The sequence below is a fragment of the Tamandua tetradactyla genome, chromosome 7, assembly GCF_023851605.1.
Source record: "Tamandua tetradactyla isolate mTamTet1 chromosome 7, mTamTet1.pri, whole genome shotgun sequence".
Taxonomy (NCBI): Eukaryota; Metazoa; Chordata; class Mammalia; order Pilosa; family Myrmecophagidae; genus Tamandua; species Tamandua tetradactyla.
Genome location: NC_135333.1, coordinates 65,331,308 through 65,349,779, shown reverse-complemented (window position 1 = coordinate 65,349,779; position 18,472 = coordinate 65,331,308). Strand labels below are relative to the sequence as shown.

Sequence of the window (18,472 nt, the reverse complement as noted above, 5' to 3'; positions counted from 1 at the left end):
CCACGAACTAGAGGGCAACTAACAAGAGGACTGTGTGACCATCATCCCTCCAAGGCTGGACCAAGAACAAGAGATCAGTTTGGCATGGCAGAACCTAGCAGGGCACCAGACAATTTTAAAAACAAAAGGGGTGCCAAAAAAAAAGCCTACCAGCTATCCTTCCAGAACTGAGGCAGAGGCGAGTACAGTACATTCATCTACGTAACAACTAACAGTGGGTCTCCACGGGCCTGAGAAGGAACAGGTGAACAAGAAATGGCCCTGCCCACAGGAACCTTCCTGTGTAGCCTCGCCTCCAGCTTGCCTCAATGCCCTTGTACCCTCCACTCCTGTCACATGCCACACTCACAGATCTATTCCCTGGGTTTGCCATGCCTTTCTCATGCAGTCCCTCCACATGCAGGCCTTTTCCTCCCTCCTATACCTGGAGGACTTTCCTGTTCAAACTTTGATGCCTCTTCCAGGCAGCACACCATCACTCTCTCCTCACACTTCAGCGATGAATGGGATTTCCTGATTATACGGCTACCTTCCCACCAGACCAAGTCCTGTGCTCTCAGCTAGCGGCCGCCTCCACAAAGCTAAGTGACCAGCTCCCCAGGCCCAACTAAGCTGGAACTCAGAGCACTGAATGCCTCTCGCCTTCTATCTGGGAAGACACAGGGCCCCAAGCAGCTATCTGCTGGGCCGAGCTCCAGGGCTGCTACCCGCAGCCCTCTCTCCAGGCCTTCCAAAGGCCCATCTGTCTGTCAGCCTGCACATGAGCCTCCTGTCCCGAACAACCTACCACTCTGTGTAGTGACCTGAGCAGAGGAGAGTAGGACCTCACTGGGTTTGAGGCTGGGGGCTCCTGCTGGGGCCACAGAGCACCAGGCAGAACCAGGAAACCCAGGCTCTGGCACTGACTGGCCCCTTCCTGACCATGTGACACACTTGGCAAGTTTCTTCTTTCTTCCAGCCTTAACATTTCCCAACATACAGAATGAAGGATCCTTAGATCTCTTTCAGGTCAAAATATCCATGGCACTAATTCATGCTAATTTACAATAACCAATAATAGCTGACTGTGCGACTTCTCCCACAATCTTCTTATCTTAAGAGGGGTGAAAACCTCAATCTGCTACCCATTCATCCGTATGGTAAAAACACATCAGGGTCCAATGTGTTCTGTAGGTGATGGGGTTGCTACTTCAAGCAGGATGGCTTGCTCAGCTCTACCATAGCCACAGCCCACAGGGAGAAGGACCAGTGATGGAGGTCAAGCTTTGGTGCCGAGCTGACACTCCCTGCAGCAAATGAGAAGGAAAGCACTAGTCCTGCACCTGACACGCAGCAATGACAGTGAGGCTAACCCTGACATTACACTTTCTCCAGGAACTGTTCCACGTAGGAAGCCTTCACAACAGCCCCAGAAGTTAGAGCATTATTTGAGCCTATTTACCATGGAAGACACTGAAGCCCATGGGGGTTCACAGAATTGGACTTGTCCAAAGTCACAAAGCCAGTGTGTGTCAAGCTCAGAATTCAACCTGGGCAACACTCTGGCTGCGGTAAATGATTAAAGGTCTGATTGACTACGAATCGCCGTTTCCTCTCCTCCGCTTCAGCAATCTGTTTGCATGCAGCCCGGGCCTGAAGAACCTCTGCCTCCACCCTCACAACTCAAGGACTTCCTTTCCAGCCACCTCTCATGCAAATCTGCACACAAGAGCTGGAGTCACTCAAGGAGAAAGCATCGAGAGCTTGCCCAACTTTTGGAGGTCCCTAAGGGCCCATCTGAATTTGTTTTTTTGGATATACTCAGCCAACTCAATTTAATGGTGTGATTTATTCGGGAGCTGCCCTTAGGTGAGAGTGAAAAATAAGTACCTTGGAATGAACGGTCTGGAAGGATCCAGAATCCACAAGAAATTTTATCTGCAGTTTCCCCTGGAGGACACTGGAGTTGAGGGAGGTGCCAGGAAGGGGTCTCTCACATTTTATTCTATTGCTTCTATGTTATTTAACTTTTTGCAGCAAGCATATTTTCATATAGTAATGGAATCATTATTCTAAATTAAACTAAACACTTCATACAGAGAGCTCGATGGCAGATGACCAAAGCCCAGGCTTGAAGGAAAGTGCCTGGTGAGGCAGGCCAGGCCTCAGGAGATAGGGCCCCTGGAGTGGGAGATGAAGCCACATCTTTTTCCAGGATGGGTGGGGTCTCTTGTACGGAGGCAAATGGTGGTTTCTAGAGCACAGAGACAAACTCTCTGCCCCCCAAAATACCTCGTCCATCTGCTCATTCATGCCTGAAATTCCTTCCTTGAGGGCAGCCTTCGATTACACAGTCAGAAATAGGCCTGAAACCATAAACCCATCCAAGAGATGCAAAACGGTGCCTGTAAGTCACCCTAGGAGGGAATGAGGTTATTGGTGTGCGGACATGGGGGAAGCAAGACTCTTAGCAAAGCCTCTCACTCGGCCTCTCAGGATAATCCAGGGCCAAGATGGGGATGGGCGGGCTGGGTGCAATAATAACGTGGCAGATTAAGGCTGCCCCGGGGGCGAGGAGGAGGAGTTCCCTGCCAGCCAGCAGGGAGGCATCTGTCCTCACCCTGACTTAGGTGGAAGGAGACAGCCTGCTTGCCAAGGGTAGAGGGCAGGGCTGAGCACAACTGTGACCGCTTGGCTGAAAGAACAGAACCTGCAGAGCCAGAGGGGCTGGAGGAGGGGATGGTGCCAACGAGAGGAGACCGGACAAAAAGATGAGCACATCTAGAACCGGTCGAGGGGGATCCCTTGCCAGGCTGGCCCCACCCCAGCTGGAGGTCTGCCCTTGGATTTGGGGCATTTTTAATGGGATCTGAACAAACAGGCCACCTTTTGAGAAGCACGAAAAGAATGGTGGAAGGCCTGAGAACTGAGTCAAGAGAAAGTGGGATTGCTAAAAGAAGAGTGGACTGTGGGAGGGACAGATACTCATGATGTCAAATACCTGCAGGCCTGGCCTGCAGTGGTGGACAGAACTGATCTGGGAGCTCCCAGAGTGGGGATGGACCTCCCAGAGTCAAACTCTGACCGTCCAGCACACGCCAGGGCCAACACTTGCAGGCACTGTGCCAGTGGCCTTATCAGCATCAGAGCTATCTTCTCATTTAATACTCATGACAATCCTATGAGGGAGAGGCTACCACTGCCCCATTTTCAGGTAAGGCTCAGAGGAGGTAGGTAACTGGCCCACAGTCACACAGTAAGTGGAGGAGCCAAGATTCAAACTGGAGCACCTGTGCTATCAACCACACACTCTACGCATATCAACAGTGAGCGCTGGGCTACAGCTTCAGAAACACTGGCTTACTACAGCCCCACTATCACTTTCTCACATGTGATATTAGGCTACTTACTTAGCCTTGCTCTGCTCCAGTTTCCTCATCTGTAAAAACTGGAATAATTCCACCACCTCAGAGGCCTGCTGGGATGATGAAATGAGAGAATAAGTGTGCCCAGCAGTTTCTGGTACATAAAGGGACTCCATAAACATTGGGTTCATTTTTCTCCCCCAAAACAGAGAAAACTAAAAAGATAGAATAGATGCCTCAAGCAGGTAGAGAGCATCCCATTAAAGTAGGTCAGAAGAGATGAGGAGGTGAGATCAAGCCGAGGAGCCACTCAACAAGGACAGACATCAGAGGACAGTGACTTGGATGACCTTAAATGTTCTTGAAATCTCATATGGCTACAATGTTAGACTTTTTCCCAAGAGTGGGCATTGTCAGAGAAGAGAAAGCAAATCAAGAACACTGGTATCCTAAAAGGGTTAGGGTTACCATGAAAGAGAACAGGTTTAAAGAAAGAGAAGGCTACAAACAGCAAAAATAAAATTTGCCAATAAAAATAAAGTAACCTACATTTTTAGAGCATCCCCATTTGGGACAGACACCATGCTAAACAGTTTACAGAGATGATCACACCAAATGCTCACATCTCTAGGGGAGGGGACAGGTACTTTTATTATTCCCATCCTACTGGTGAGGAAGCTGAAGCTGAAAGAGGTTAAGAAGGGGAAGGTTATGCAATAAGTGCCCACTGTGCCAGCGCTGCAACAGGACAATCGTGCAAGTGGCCCAGAAGCCCTGTGACCTAGGGTTGGGCACCTGACTTCAGGGGTGTTGCCCAGCTCCTACCTCCTGCCTTCCAGTCACACCTGCAGAGGAATCATTCCAGAATAGAGAATCAGCCCCAAACAGCAGAAACCTTCTCCCCTTCCTGCAATGGCCAAAAAGCTAAAGCTGGAAGCTGATGCTAAGAAGAAAATGCAAGAAAATCTGGTAAATATTGGGGAAAATTTTATTAAACAGGAAAAAAATGGGGAGCTTCTGTTTTCACCAGCTCAAGCAGCTTTAAGAAGAAACCACAGACCACTTCAAGGGGCTGCCAAATGCTCAGCCAGATCCTGGTGGTCAGCTGGCTTGGCTGGGCAAGGGGAGCTCAAGTTTTCCAAGTTGGCGGGGCAGGGCCAGCCCCCAGGCACAAGCCTGACAGCACTCTCAAGCGGCCTGGGGGTGTGGCCTACTGGTCACCCACCAGCACTATCCTGAAGGGGCCAAAGAGTCAATATTGCTGCTCAGAGGCCTCCCCTGGTGGTCTACATCAGAGAAAGGATGCAGAGAAGGACACCAACAAGTGGAAAGAAGCTCTGGGAGCAGAGAACATCCAAGGGCTTGGGGCAAGGTCAAGGTATAGCCGTCACCCACATGGGGGCAGCTGGATGCTGGGGCAGTACAGTTAGGGAGTAGTAATAATCAGGGCTCTAACTCTGCCTGGTTCCCACCACTGCTTCCCCCGCTGACCCCTGGGCTGCCAAACCATACCATGGGAAACACTCTTCTCACTCTTCAGCTACCCCACCAGGAAACTAGGAGGATGAAAGAGGCAAGTCCTGAAAAGGATGCTCAGAGCTTAACTTTCCCCTTAAGCTAACATGTAAGTGCTTACAATGATTCAGACACGGTATGAAGCCCTTTCAAAAGATTACCTCGTTTAGTTTTCATAACAGCCCCACTACTAACATTATGTCAGAAGTGGACAAAGAGAGCATCTAAGAGTTAAGTAACTTATGTGATGAGTTAGTATGTGGCAGAATTGGGATGCAGGCCCATGTGGTCTGAACTCAGAACGCACACTTTTAACCAAGATCTTTTACCACTTCCTAAACCAGACTCTAAGGAGCTAATAAAAGGAATTATTAAACATAGTTCCTGGCCTCACAGCATTTACAGCCAGATGAAGGAAATGGATAAATGGATCTGATGCTTGGGAAAATTACCATGAACATACGTGAATTATTGCTACAGATGTACAGTTATTGTTTCAGTTATAGAAAATCGTGTGTGTGTGTGTGAGTGATTGTCAGTGCGCAATGTATGTGTATGGTGTGTGTATAAGTGTGAGCGTGGGCATGTGTGCATGTGTTTGAGTGTGAGTGTACATGTGTGAGTGTGCATGTGTGGATGTGTGTGTGCTTATGCATGCACATGAGCACACCCTACTAGAATGACTGGAAAGGAAGACGGTGGGAATTTCATTTTAAAATATGATGGCGGTGAAGGTGATGGCCTGCTGAATCTGAAAATTATTCTTTTCTACCTTTGCTCTAAAACAGTGAGGAATCGGGCAGAAAACCAGGTGGCCTTGTAAGAGATGGGATGCAAGGAGGGATGTGACTCACAATAAAGTTCTTGGGAATAAAGCTGTGGTTTGGAGCTGTTATGCACCCCTGAAAAGCCATGTTCTTTCAATCCATCCCTGTAGGTACAGAGTGATTGTGGGTGGGACCTTTTAGCTCAATTGGATGTGACCTACCCAATTCAAGGTGGGTCCTAATCCTTTACTGGAGCCCTTTATGAGAGGATAAAAGGCAGAAAACAAAAAGAGAGTTTAGAGAGAAACATCTGAGGGAAGCAAGAAGGATCCACGAAAGCTGAGAGAGCCACTGAAACCAGACCCCTTGAGAGAAGGACCAGCAGATGTCACCATGTGCTTTCCCATATGACAGAGGAATCCTAGGTCCTAGTTGCCCTTTTTTCAGAGAAGGTATCTTCCTCTTGATGCCTTAATTTGGACATTTTCATGGCCTTAGAACTTTAAATTTGTAAACTAATAAATTCCCATTGTAAAAGCCAACGCACTTCTGGTATATTGTTTTCCAGCAACTTTAGCAAACCAAAAAGGATGATGTGGCCATGCAGCCTTTGTGTGTAAGGGTCCTCTTCTGAGAAGAGGTCATCTGTGTTTTGAAAGTTCCTAATACCCAAGTGGGAGCGATTTTGTGTTTGCAGGTCCAAGAGGAGGGTGACAGGGTCCCGCAGGCAGGGACCAGGGAAAAAGAAAGCAGTCAGGGCCCAGGCCTGTAAGATAACGGGCCATGAACCCCCATTCCTGACTCAGTGTGCCACCCACACTGTTGAGAACTGAGGTCAGAATGGGGGGAATCCCTCCTCTGAAAATAACAGTATTATATTTCTTGATCCCCGTACTAACTAATGTGCTGGCTTGAAACTGATATATACCCCAGAAAAGCCAAGTCATTTAATCCTTATTCAATACTGTAGGATGGGCTCTCTTGATCGGGTTGTTTCCATGGAGCTGTGACACAGCCAATTGTGGGTGGGACCTTGTGACTAGATGGAAATGTAATTCCACCCATTTAAGGTGTATCTTGATTAGTTTACTACTGTACTTTAAAAGGGGAAACATTAGAGAGAGCCAAGAGCCAAGAGCTGACATAGTAGCAGACAACTGGAGATGCCTGGAGTGCAGAAAGAAAGAGCAAATACCTAGACACAAACATTTGGAGATACAGAGCCCAGAAGATTTCACCTGTGCCTTCCCATGAGATTCTAAGCAAGTCAGAACCCAGAGTTGTGTCCTGGGGGAGCTAAGTGAAAGCCCCCAGATGCTTAGAGAGAAAACACTAGAATCAGAAGCTGGAAGCAATGGAACTGGGAACAAGGACCAGCAGATGCCAGCCACACGCCTTCAGATATGACAGACATAGGCCTCTCTTGAGTCAAGGTGTCTTTCTCTGGATGCCTTACTTCAGACATTTTTATGGCCTTAGAACTGTAAACCTGTAGCTTAATAAATTCCCTTTATAAAAGCTGCCATTTCTGGTATATTGCATTCCGGCACATTAGCAAATTAATACAATCATCTTATAAATATGGTCTCTTTTCATCTTTACAACATCCCTATGAGGTTTTAGTATTATAACCATTTTACAGAGGAGCAAAGTGAGGCTCTGATACTTTAACAGACATGTACATAATCACCTTGCTAGTGAGCCAGGATCTGAATCTTTCTGATCCAAAGCCTGTTTTCTTAGCCGCTATTCACATAAATACAACAAATCAAAGAAAGTCTCTATTGGAAATGAATATGGCCACAAAGGCCAGTATTTACCCAAACAGCAGGCATAGGGCCAAGTAATGTATTTTAAGCCCCGATCAATAATACACAAAACACAAGCAAAAAGCCTTTTTCTGAGTGATGATTACAAATATTCTTGGTGTGCATTTGAATGTCAATTATAAGCTATTGTCAGCCACAATGCTTGCAAAAACATTCCTCTCTCCCATTCCTCCGCAGTGAAACCAGGTTGGACCGGTATTTCTCAAAAGGCCGTGGCAACAAGGTATCCTTTCAAATTGGGCTTTCAGAGGTCATTTAAGGCAGGACTAGAAAACTCTTCTGACAAAGATCATCTTAACCACACGGAGAAAAAAATCAATTGTGACCATGCGAGTGGAGAGGAACTCACATCAGGGTTTTCTTTTAGAGTGAAAAACAGAAAATGTCTCTCTTGTGACAGTATTCAGGGAATGCAACCAGTAAAAAGAATATATATTTTTTACATCATTTTTCAGTTGTAAATTGCAGCCAATTAAGGGAGAAAACTCAAGGGGGGAAGGCAGAGGGAACCCAGAGACAGAGGCACCAGCTCCTGCAATATATTTAACACTCTGCTCAGGAAAGTGGGGTGTGCTGGCAGCCTCTTTTCACACAGCAAGGGGTGTATAGCCATACAACAAAACATCCTGACACAGACATCTAAGACGTTTACACCTTTTTTCTGATCGCTAAAGAAATTTTTGGAAAGTCAGAAGAGCATTAAAAAGAAAAGAAATACCACTAATAATTACTAACCACAATTAACATTTGGTGTGGTCCCGAGATATAGTACTTTTTCCTCACTTTAAAAAAGAATAAAGGATTTATTGCCTATATACTTTTCTATCTTACAATATTTACTTGACATTTTTTCATAAGCATGATCTTCAGTCATGACATTTAATTTTTGAAGACTACTTCCTTAGTACAAATTCCAAGGAGCAAAACTACCAAGTCAGAGAGAATGACTTTTTCTAGGTTCTTGATATAGATTTCCAAATAATAGTACTAAAAAATTTTAAGTGATCTTGCATTTTTGCAACTCTAGACATAAATGACACTATGTCTCAGTATTTTCTTCAAGGACCAGTTTAAATCATGCTGACAGCTGCATCAGTCCTGTGGGCCAGGAATTCCCCATTTCTGTTCTGAAGTGTCTTTTCTGTTAGTAGTTGTTCATATACCAGTTGAAAATATACTTCCAAATTCCCCTGCAGCTCCACCAGTAGTGCCAATCACACTGGGTCATATATCAGAGTTAGGCGGTAACATGTTTATCTACTCTGCTATAAATTCAGAGAGACCAGGGACTAAGCCTGCTCACCTTAGAACTGTCCCTTCACAGTTTTTTCCAAACTGCTCATCCTTCCATCAAACTTTTTAAAATTGTGACAACACATTTGCTTATTTAGCCATTTTTAAGTACACAATCCAGCGGCATTACTTTTACAATGTTGTGCTACCATCATCCCGCCATCCTTCACCAAAACTTTCTCACAAACCAAACAGAAACTCTATATCCACACAGCAACAACTTCCCATTCCCCTCCCCACCAGTCTCTGATAACCTCTCATCTACTTTCTGTCTCTATGAATGCACTTATTCTAGAGCTTTCATATAAGAGGAATTACACAGGATTCGTCCTTTTGTGTCTGACTTATTTCATTTAGCATAATGCTTTCAAGGTTCATCTATGTTGTAGCTTGGATCAGAACTTCATTCCTTTTTTATGACTGAATAATACTCCATTGTATGTATACATCACATTTTATTTATCCACTTCTCCTTTCATGGACACTTGGGTTGTTTCCACCTTTCGGCTACTGTGAATAATGCCACTAAGAATACTGGTGTATAAGTATCTGTTTTTGAGTCCCTGGTTTCCATTCTTTGGGGTATACACCTTAGGGCGGAGCTGTTGGATCATATGGTATTCTATGCATGAAACTGTTTTGTAAACTCTTCCACACACCTCCATCTGTCTCCCCAGGAACTCATATGGTAAGGAGTTTGAAGCGAGAAGGGTTTGAGATCTTGGGTAAGCTCTTTCACCTCTTGTGCCTGAGATTCTTCATCTGTAAAATGGTACCTTCCCTGGAAAGCAACTAGATTATGCACGTGAAGTAACCATGACTAGAACATAGAAAACACTCAGAAAACCATAGCTTCTTTGTAAAAATCATAATACATAAATAATGAACCCACCAAAAAATTGTTTAATCCTCTACCCATGGGAGGAGATTAAAAGGATCGCACAGCTGTCTTTTTCATCTGAATCTCATCCAGGTCCTAAATGCCTGACTCAGAACCTCAGAGACTATGCCAAACCCGCCAGACCTCAAACCAAGGGTAAGGAAGACCTGGATCCATGAGTCAACCAAGCTAAGCTTGTCTTGGAAGGGCAGGCAGGCAGCTGGTCAGTATGAAGCCACAGAAGCTCTAGGTCAACTGTGCATGAAGACGGGGTGAAGACAAAACAAGAAGAAACAGCCTGCAATCAACCCGACTGAAGAGACTTTGGAGCACTACAAGCAGAGAAATGGTTCGAGGTGCTGCTGGCTCCTCCCACCTGGGAGCCTCGGAGCAGGTGACTGGTACAGATGTCCTCCCTGGCTGACCTTAGACAAATCCGCTATTGTCCATAGAAAATGCTGGAAGTTGTCGAGTCACTGGGGCATTGTCCAACAGCCTTATCAGAAGGAAACAGCTGGAGGGGCCAACACCAAATTCAGGAAACCTCCACCTCTCCACCAGTGCTCTCCTGGGGGCCCCTCCCTTGTTGAGAGGCCCAGCATCCTGCCTGAACTGATCCTGAAGATCCATGGTCTAAAGAGACATCCCTGATCCCCGCCTCCATGTGTCTGGGGCAAAACACAAGCTCTTTGTGTGGTCTTCTGGCAACTCTCCTAAGGGCGGGGGGTGAGGTCTCCTGGGTTCAACTTGCCAACAAATAGAAAGCAAGGTGTGAAAAACAGGCAGTAGATGAATAATAATTACTTTAAATTAATTCAGAGAGAACATACCTTTAGCAAGGAGTGATTCTTTACTGGACTAAAACATGAACAAGTAGATGCCACCTCACTGCACTAGCACTTTCAGACAGATTTTGGAGGATTACACTTCTCTGGAAAGAGAATTACTTGCCAACTTCCTTACCTACAGCCTTGACCCAGGTCTCCTATGCTCAATTCTAGGACCCAAAACTTCTTGCTAGAATTTAGTCGTAACTCAGAAAAGCAGCAGCTAGTTAAGAGTTCATGCTATAAAGATGGACTGATCCCAGTTTGAATCATGCCTCTAACACTTAGTAGCTGTATGCCATAGTGTTTAGGTTACACCCATTTCCTTAAACCAAAGTTTGCAAACCCGGTTCCTACAGGAGCTAGGTAGAAAATGTAGATCAGTGAGCCAGTAGGCATAAGAGGACATCCCCACAGTGCAAAGACTGTGGGAATTGGCTGAGTTTCTCTTGGGTGTGATGGAAAAGTTTTGGTGATGGATGGTGGTGATGGTCGCATAACACTGTGAATGTAATTAACAACACTGAATTGTATACTTGAAAGTGGTTCAAATGGGAAATGTTATGTTACATATGCCATATGTAATAAATATTTTTTCAAAAAGGAATGAAGTAGTGATGCATGGATAACCTACAACATGGCTAAATTTCAAAAACAGTATGCTAAGTGGAAGAAATCAATCACAAAAGGCCACATGTATGATTCCATTTATATAAAATGTCCAGAATTAGGGCGGGCCGCGGTGGCTCAGCGGGCAAGAGTGCTTGCCTGCCATGCCGGAGGACCCCGGTTCAATTCCCGGCCCCAGCCCATGTAAAAAACAAACAAACAAACAAAATATAATAAAACAAGAAAATGTTTAAAGATGTTTCCCTTTCTTCCTTCCTTCCATCCTTCCTTCCTTCTCTGTCTTTCCTTCCCTTCCTCCCTCTCTCTTAAAAAAAAAAAAAAAAAAAAAAAATGTCCAGAATTAGCATATCCATAGAAACAAAGCAGATTAGTAGCCAGCATCTGGGGAGATGGGAAATGGGGACTGACAGCTAAAGAGCATGGGTTTCCTTTTGGGGTGACGGAAAATTCTAAAACTGATTGTGGTGACAGCTGCACAACTCTGGGAATATACTCAAAGCCATTAAATTATAAACTTTAAAAGAATGAATTTATGGTAGAATTAAATCTCAATAAAGCTGCTATTTTTAAAATAATAATAAAAACAAGACCAAAGGGCACAGGAAAGCACAGACCCCATTAGAAGTGGCAGCTGTGTTTTAGCTTGATAAAGCTGCCGGAATGCAATATACCAGAAATGGATTGGCTTTTAAAGGCTATTTATCAAGTTACAACTTTACAGCCCTTAAGCCTTAAAAATATCCAAACTAAGGTATCCAGAAAAAGAAACCTTGACTCCAAAGAAAGGTCAATGTCTGTCACAAGGGAAGGCACATAGCTGGCATCGGCTGGTCCTTGTTCCCAGTTCTGTTGCTTCCAGCTTCTGATGCCACTGGCTTTCTCTCAACTTCTTTTGGCCCTCACTCAGCTGCTCTGGGGGAAAAAACTCTGGGTTTCATCTCATAGCTCCAGGGCGGAGATTTCTTCTCTTCAGTTCTGGCTATTTCTGTGAGGGCTTGCTTAGCACCTGGGCTATTTTGTCTCACTTTCCAAACTTCTCTGCTTGTCAGCTCTGAACTCTTTCTTCCTCTGTGAGCTCTCTTAAAGACTCCAGTAAACTAAGACCCACCTTAAATGGGTGGAGTCACATCTCTATCTAATCAAAAGGTCACACCCACAACTGGATATGTCACATCTCCATGGAAACAACTTAATCAAGAGGTCTGACCCTTGATCAGGATCAGGATTAAAAGAACATGGCTACATGAGGAAGAACAAAGGAATGTCATTACGGTGGTGGTGAAAATAGATGGTAATTAATATTTTAAAATTTTAACTTATGTGTCAGACTAAAGCAAAAAATGTTTACTTGGTACAAAATTTATATTTTTTTAACTTTTTTTATTACTTAAAAAATTAACAAACAAAACATTAAGATATCATTCCATTCTACATATACAATCAGTAATTCTTAATATCATCATATAGTTGCATATTCATCATTTCTTAGAACATTTGTATCGATTTAGAAAAAGAAATAAAAACAACAGAAAAAGAAATAAAACGATAATAGAGAAAAAAAAGATTATACATACCATACCCCTTACCCCTCGCTTTCATTTACCACTAGCATTTCAAACTAAATTTATTTTAACATTTGTTCCCCCTATTATTTATTTTTATTCCATACGTTCTACTCTTCTGTTGATATAGTAGCTAAAAGGAGCATCAGACACAAGGTTTTCACATTCACAGAGTCTCATTGAGAACCTCTCAACAAAAGAGAACCTCTTTTGTTGCTCAGATGTGGCCTCTCTCTCTCTCTCCAGCCAACACAACAAGCAAACTCACTGCCCTTCCCCTGTCTACGTGGGACAGGACTCCCAGGGGTGTGGACTTCCTGGCAACGTGGGACAGAAATCCTAGAATGAGCTGAGACTCAACATGAAGGGATTGAGAAAACCCTTCGAAAAGGGGGAAGAGTGAAATGAGACTAAGTGTCAATGGCTGAGAGATTCCAAACACAGTTGAGAGGTTATCCTGGAGGTTATTCTTATGCATTAAACAGATATCACCTTGTTAGTCAAGATGCAATGGAGAGGTGGGAGGGAACTACCTGAAAATGTAGAGCTGTGTTCCAGTAGCCATGTTTCTTGAAGATGATTATATAATGATATAGCTTTCACAATGTGACTGTGTGATTGTGAAAACCTTGTGTCTGATGCTCCTTTTATCTACCTTATCAACAAACAAGTAAAACATATGGAATAAATGTTTTATTTTTGGACATTTTTTAACATTTTGCAAATGTTCCAAAAAATGATCATGATGATGAATACGCAACTATGTGATGATATTGTGAATTACTGATTATATATGTAGAACGGAATGATCAAAGGTTAAGCATGTTTGAGTTTGTGTGTTGTTATATTTAAAAAAAATTTTTAATTAATAAAAAAAAACATAAAAAAAAGAACATGGCTGCTCCTACAAGCTTAGATCAAGATTAAAAGAACATGGCTTTTCTGGGGCACTTAACAGTTTCAAACCAGCACAGGCTACAACCAGCCAACTGCTCCTGCCAGGCAGTATAGGCACCAAGGTAAGAGACCTTTCACTTTTAGAAAACCAGAAATCTCTACTTTTATCAATGATTAAAGATGGCTCTAATCCCCAACAAGATCAATTGGGTGCAAATAAAATACACCGGTGGCCTGCCTCTGACGTAGAGGCCACTAAAGTGCAACCTCAGCTCTCAACCTTACAGCCCTCATCTCTACAATGAGAACAAATAAAAGGCCTGGCATTGGGAGCTTGGTGAGAGGAGGCCTGTCAAGTGCTCTGCACTGCCTGACACATGGACAGTGCTTGAGAAATGGCAACTCTTAGCTCAGCAGTGCTGGAAGGGACTCTAGGGAGAGCCACTCCAACATTCTCATTCTATGAAGGAGAAAATCTCAGAGAGGTCCTGTGAGTTACCCAAGGTCTGCAAACAAGCCAGGGGCAAGACTCGGGCTGAGGCCCAGACCCTCCGACCCCACCTAAATCCCACTAGCCCCCACGGAACCTCCCCAACTACAGCCTCAGTTGATCAGATAAACCTCTGTGACCATCCCCCAACAGTGCTGGTCTTGCCAACTGTAGGTGCAGCTCCCCCAGGGTGAGTGAGGGCTGCGTGCCCATCTGAGTTCCACCCACAGCATTGAGCTTACCGCCAGGCACAGACAGAGGCATGGTCAGTATGAACTGACTGATGACCAGCAGCAATGCGCCCCCAACCCCCACCTGGCTTTCAAGTTCACACTGAGTGTGTGACCTAGGCTGGGCCCTGTACCAAACTCAGCCCCCTGCCCGATTCCAGCCAGGACTGGGTGGTAAGGGAAGACTGGGCACTGAAGGATGGGGGTTGCAGTAACAGGTAGAGAGGATGAGAGGGGTTCAGAGATGGACTGAGCAGATGCAGCAAGGCCAGAAGAGACACAAAGGGGAGGGGACAATGGCAGGAGAGGTGGGAGAGCAGGCTGGGAAGGAAGGCTGTGGCCGCTGGCTGGCAAGGGTCCACAGGCAGAGGGACTCTGCCCCAGCAGGCCGGCAGGGTTTCTGCAGGACAAGAGTATACTCATTAGCCAGCATAGGGGCAGACCCTGCCACAAGGTTCCAAAAAACTGAGCTGTATCCTCTGAGGTTAAAGAGCTGGCCAAGGTTATATCCTGTCCCAAGGGCCTCAGGGTATCCTGTTTGAACTTGTTCGTAGTCAAAAACTTTTCACCCTTGATGTTTCAGGGAGGTGTATGGCCCTCGATTTCTCCTGCCTCATTCCAAAGCACACAAGAAAGCTTTCCAACGAACACTAGCTGAAAAGTAAACTTTAGCCTTAAAGAGGCAGCTGGGGAAAGGAAGAGAGAGGGAGCTTGGGCTATACTTATATGCCAACTGGGGCATCTTAAGTCAAAGAACTTTTAGGGCTGCAAGGACCTTTGGGATCGTCTAGTACAGCCCCCCCTCTTACAGCAGAGGCATAGAAACGGGGAGCAATTTGGCCAAGGTCACACAGTCAGTCAGTGCCCACTGAAACCTGACTCCGGGCTCCGCTGGCAGCCGGGGTCCTGCCCTCTCAACGACAGGACTGCTCTTCCCTGTTCCTCACCATCTTTCCACTTCTGAACACTTCCAGAACTACGACAAACCCAATCCACGCTGCCCTAACACCTCACCTCCCCCCAGGGTCACAGAAAATTTACACTTTTAACAAAAGCCCCAGGTCGCCTGCACCTCTTAGCACAGGTTTTTCTCACCTGCCAAAGGCTCACTCTCCTCCCCAGATGGCAAGAGGAAGGAGGAAGGAGAGAAAGGCCCGGAAGTTCTGGTCAGCTGAGGGCAGAGGTGGTGCTTTCACAGCCAGGAGATTCTCAGGTCAACACGTGGAGAGGATGATGAGGGAAGGAAGGAATGGCTGAGAATGTAAGCAGAAGAAAAGACTTCACAACCATCACATGGCTCCAGAAAGTCAGATGGGAGGCTGGGGAGCTCCAAGAATGGGGTTTGGAATCAGGTTTCCCCACCTGGAAAGAACACAGACCTCGGATATCCCTCCTTGGGTATATCCAAGGCGTATGACCTGGGAGGGGGAAGTTAATGAACCCCTCCGAGCCTTGTTTTCCCCATCTATAAAACAGATGCCTAGAGCAGTACCTGAGGCAGAAAAGGCAAAGCAATCACTGCAGATTATGCCCGTCACAGAGACTTTCTTCCTGATATTTAAACTGCTTTTCACGGCTCTATTAGCATCCTGAGAGCCACATCAAGTTTGGGGTAAGAGAATGAGTTTGGAGAATATTCGTTAGGGGACTGACTTTCTAAACAGCTCCCTCCCCACCCTCAACTGGGCTGTAAAACCCCAGGGGGTGCTCCCAAAGTTGGGGGGGAGGGGGTCCACGCTCCCCTTTCATCCCACCCCTGACCATGCCCAGGGGACTGGCAGATAAGAGGACAGGTCGCTGTCCCCCTCCCGCCTGTGCCCACTGCCCTCTCACCTTATCCACCGTCTTTGTAACCTGCTTGACCTGCTCAATAGCTGTCACCTGCCCTAGTCACGTCTCTGGAGAGGACTGGGAGGAAGGAAAGGAAAGAACAAATGTGTATTCCATGGGTTACAGGTGAGGAAACTGAGGCAGGGAAATTGGGTTGTCTGCTGCTACCAAAGCTGGTTCTCAGGCAGAGCTCAGTGGTGACTTGCAGAAGGGAGTGGGAGTGGGGATGGGGGGGGTGGGGGGGGGGGCGTGTGCTGAGGAATCTAGGGGCAAAAGCAGGGATGAGCTGGGATGGAAGTTTGCCCATATTTGGACACCCATCTAGAATGGGCATCCTTGTTTCATTAACAAAATATAGAGATGAGGTCATCCAGAAGGCCAAATACGGAGCCATCATCACCACCATCCTCAGCACCACAATGGGACAGTCTATGTGCCCGATAGTGTTCTAGGTGTCCACATACATTAACTCCCTCAGTGTTCACAAGAACATTGTGAAATAGCTCCTCGATTATCCCCATCTTACAGATGAGCAAAGAGTCTGAAATGACCTGCCATTTCCCTACGCTGCCCCTGCCCCTCCACACTCCCCGCACCTCCAGGCCCACCTTCTCACCTCTCAGTCACAAGGTGACAGGAGGCAGACTCTCCAGCCCACAGCCCCTCTCAAGCCACCTTCTGCCCAAGAGCACCTTGCCAGGCACTTTAAACCCACAGGTGCCAGGACCCAAGGCAGCTGCCTCCCCAGGGGCTGACTAACTGGAGGAACCCAAGGACTTGGATCTGCAGCTAAATGCTCTGAGTCCTTGGTCCTCTCCAGCCAGGGATGAGGCATAGTAGGAGGCAAAGAGGCTAGAATTCTACTGTGAGATTCTGTTTCCAGTGACTCAGAATCCCAGAAGAACAGATGGACGGGGGAATTTCTGAATGAGTAACTATAACTACCCAAGACAAAAGTTATGCGAATCAGCCTGGAGCCCAATTGGAAAGAAATTAGGCCTGGACTTTCCAAAAATCAGGCTGAGGAAGTGGGAAATGTTTGAAATGCCCAAAATGTGTGTCCCTTCTCTGTTCCCTGCCTCAGGGCAGAGCTGGGCCTCCCGAGGTTTTCCAGGCTGCTCCTGATTACAAAGCTACAAGGTTCCTACCCCACGAGCAGCAGCAGAGGGATTGCTAAATACATTTGGATTTCTTGCACAGAGAGAAGAGAGAGGCCCCAGGATATAAAAATCAGACAAATGATCAAATTCTGATTCCTGTCCCTTCCTCTTGCTCTGTTTCTGCTGAAGTGCTTTTATTAATGGGCTGCTTGTCACGAGCTCCCTCCAGCAGCTTGTAAAACTGAGTCCAAGAAATTTATCAACGGCTCAGCCATCTCTGGACAGGAAGCAACAGTGGGAAAACTCCAACTCTCCAAGTACAAACCCTTCCAATGCCACGGGGAAGACCAGATGATGCTGGCAGGCCATGCATTCTTTTTAGACGAGCTTGGGAAATAGCAGGGAGAGACTGAACGGGTCTAAGCTGGAATTTTATTTTGTTCATTATTTAAAGTGAAGCTATCTTTCCTGCATGAGCACACGTTTCTATAAAACTATCCTACTGGTGAACCGAGTATGCCGATCTCCAAGGCTCCTACATCGCCCCTTTATCTCCAACAGAGGTGTCATTCCACAACTCTCAAATCCACCCCCAGGCTGAGGCTGAGTCCAGGAAACAGCAAACTGGAGTGTCTCCAAGGGCGGCAACAAGGGCCGTGGGGTCTAGCCATGAAGCTATCTGAGAGACAGCTGATGGAACTGGAGACGGGACAGAGGGGTAACTGTTGTCCAATACTCCCGGGGTTGTCATGTGGACGAGGGAGTAGCCGCGCACTCTCAGGCATGGCCAATGGATGGCTCCAGAAAGGCAGACCTGAAAACCAGAGCTGCCTGGGCAAGGACAACGAGAAGATTTCTCATCACTGGGAATATTCAAGCAAAGGCTGGCCATCCGAGTGGAATCCTGTGTGATGACTGAGAGGAGAAGATGACCCGTGAGGACCCTTCCTCCTCTAAGAGCCTGAGGAGACGGATGACCTTGGGAATGGAAGGCTCTGGTTATGGCTTTCTTATCATCATTTATTGAGTGCTTACTAAGTGCCCAGCACTTCATGGGCATCACCTTGTTTAGTCTTCACAATTATCCCGAAAGAAAAGTGCTATACCTGGCACATACTAGGTACCCAAAACGATCTGTTGAATGAATGAATGCATCTCTATTTTACCACGTAGAAACTGAGGCTTAGGGAGGATCAGTATCCCGCCAAGGTTGAACAGCAGGGCAGCAGCACAGTGAGTTTGTGAGTCTGGGCCACCGGGGCTGCATAACGAGCCACT

General features: G+C 46.1%; 1 protein-coding gene across 9 annotated transcripts in view; it reads right to left on the bottom strand.

The window, feature by feature from the left end:
- Positions 1-18,472, bottom strand: part of TSPAN9 (tetraspanin 9) — a 214,768-nt gene that overhangs the window by 163,838 nt on the left and 32,458 nt on the right. For 2 of the 9 annotated variants that reach the window (XM_077169702.1, XM_077169704.1), the window contains one exon: positions 15,360-15,517. The exons of 6 other annotated variants lie outside the window; for them this stretch is intronic. The gene's annotated coding sequence lies outside the window, so the exon portion shown is untranslated. Of the gene's footprint in view, positions 1-15,359; positions 15,518-16,097; positions 16,258-18,472 lie in introns of those variants that run through there. One more of the 9 variants, XM_077169705.1, reaches the window with a different exon arrangement.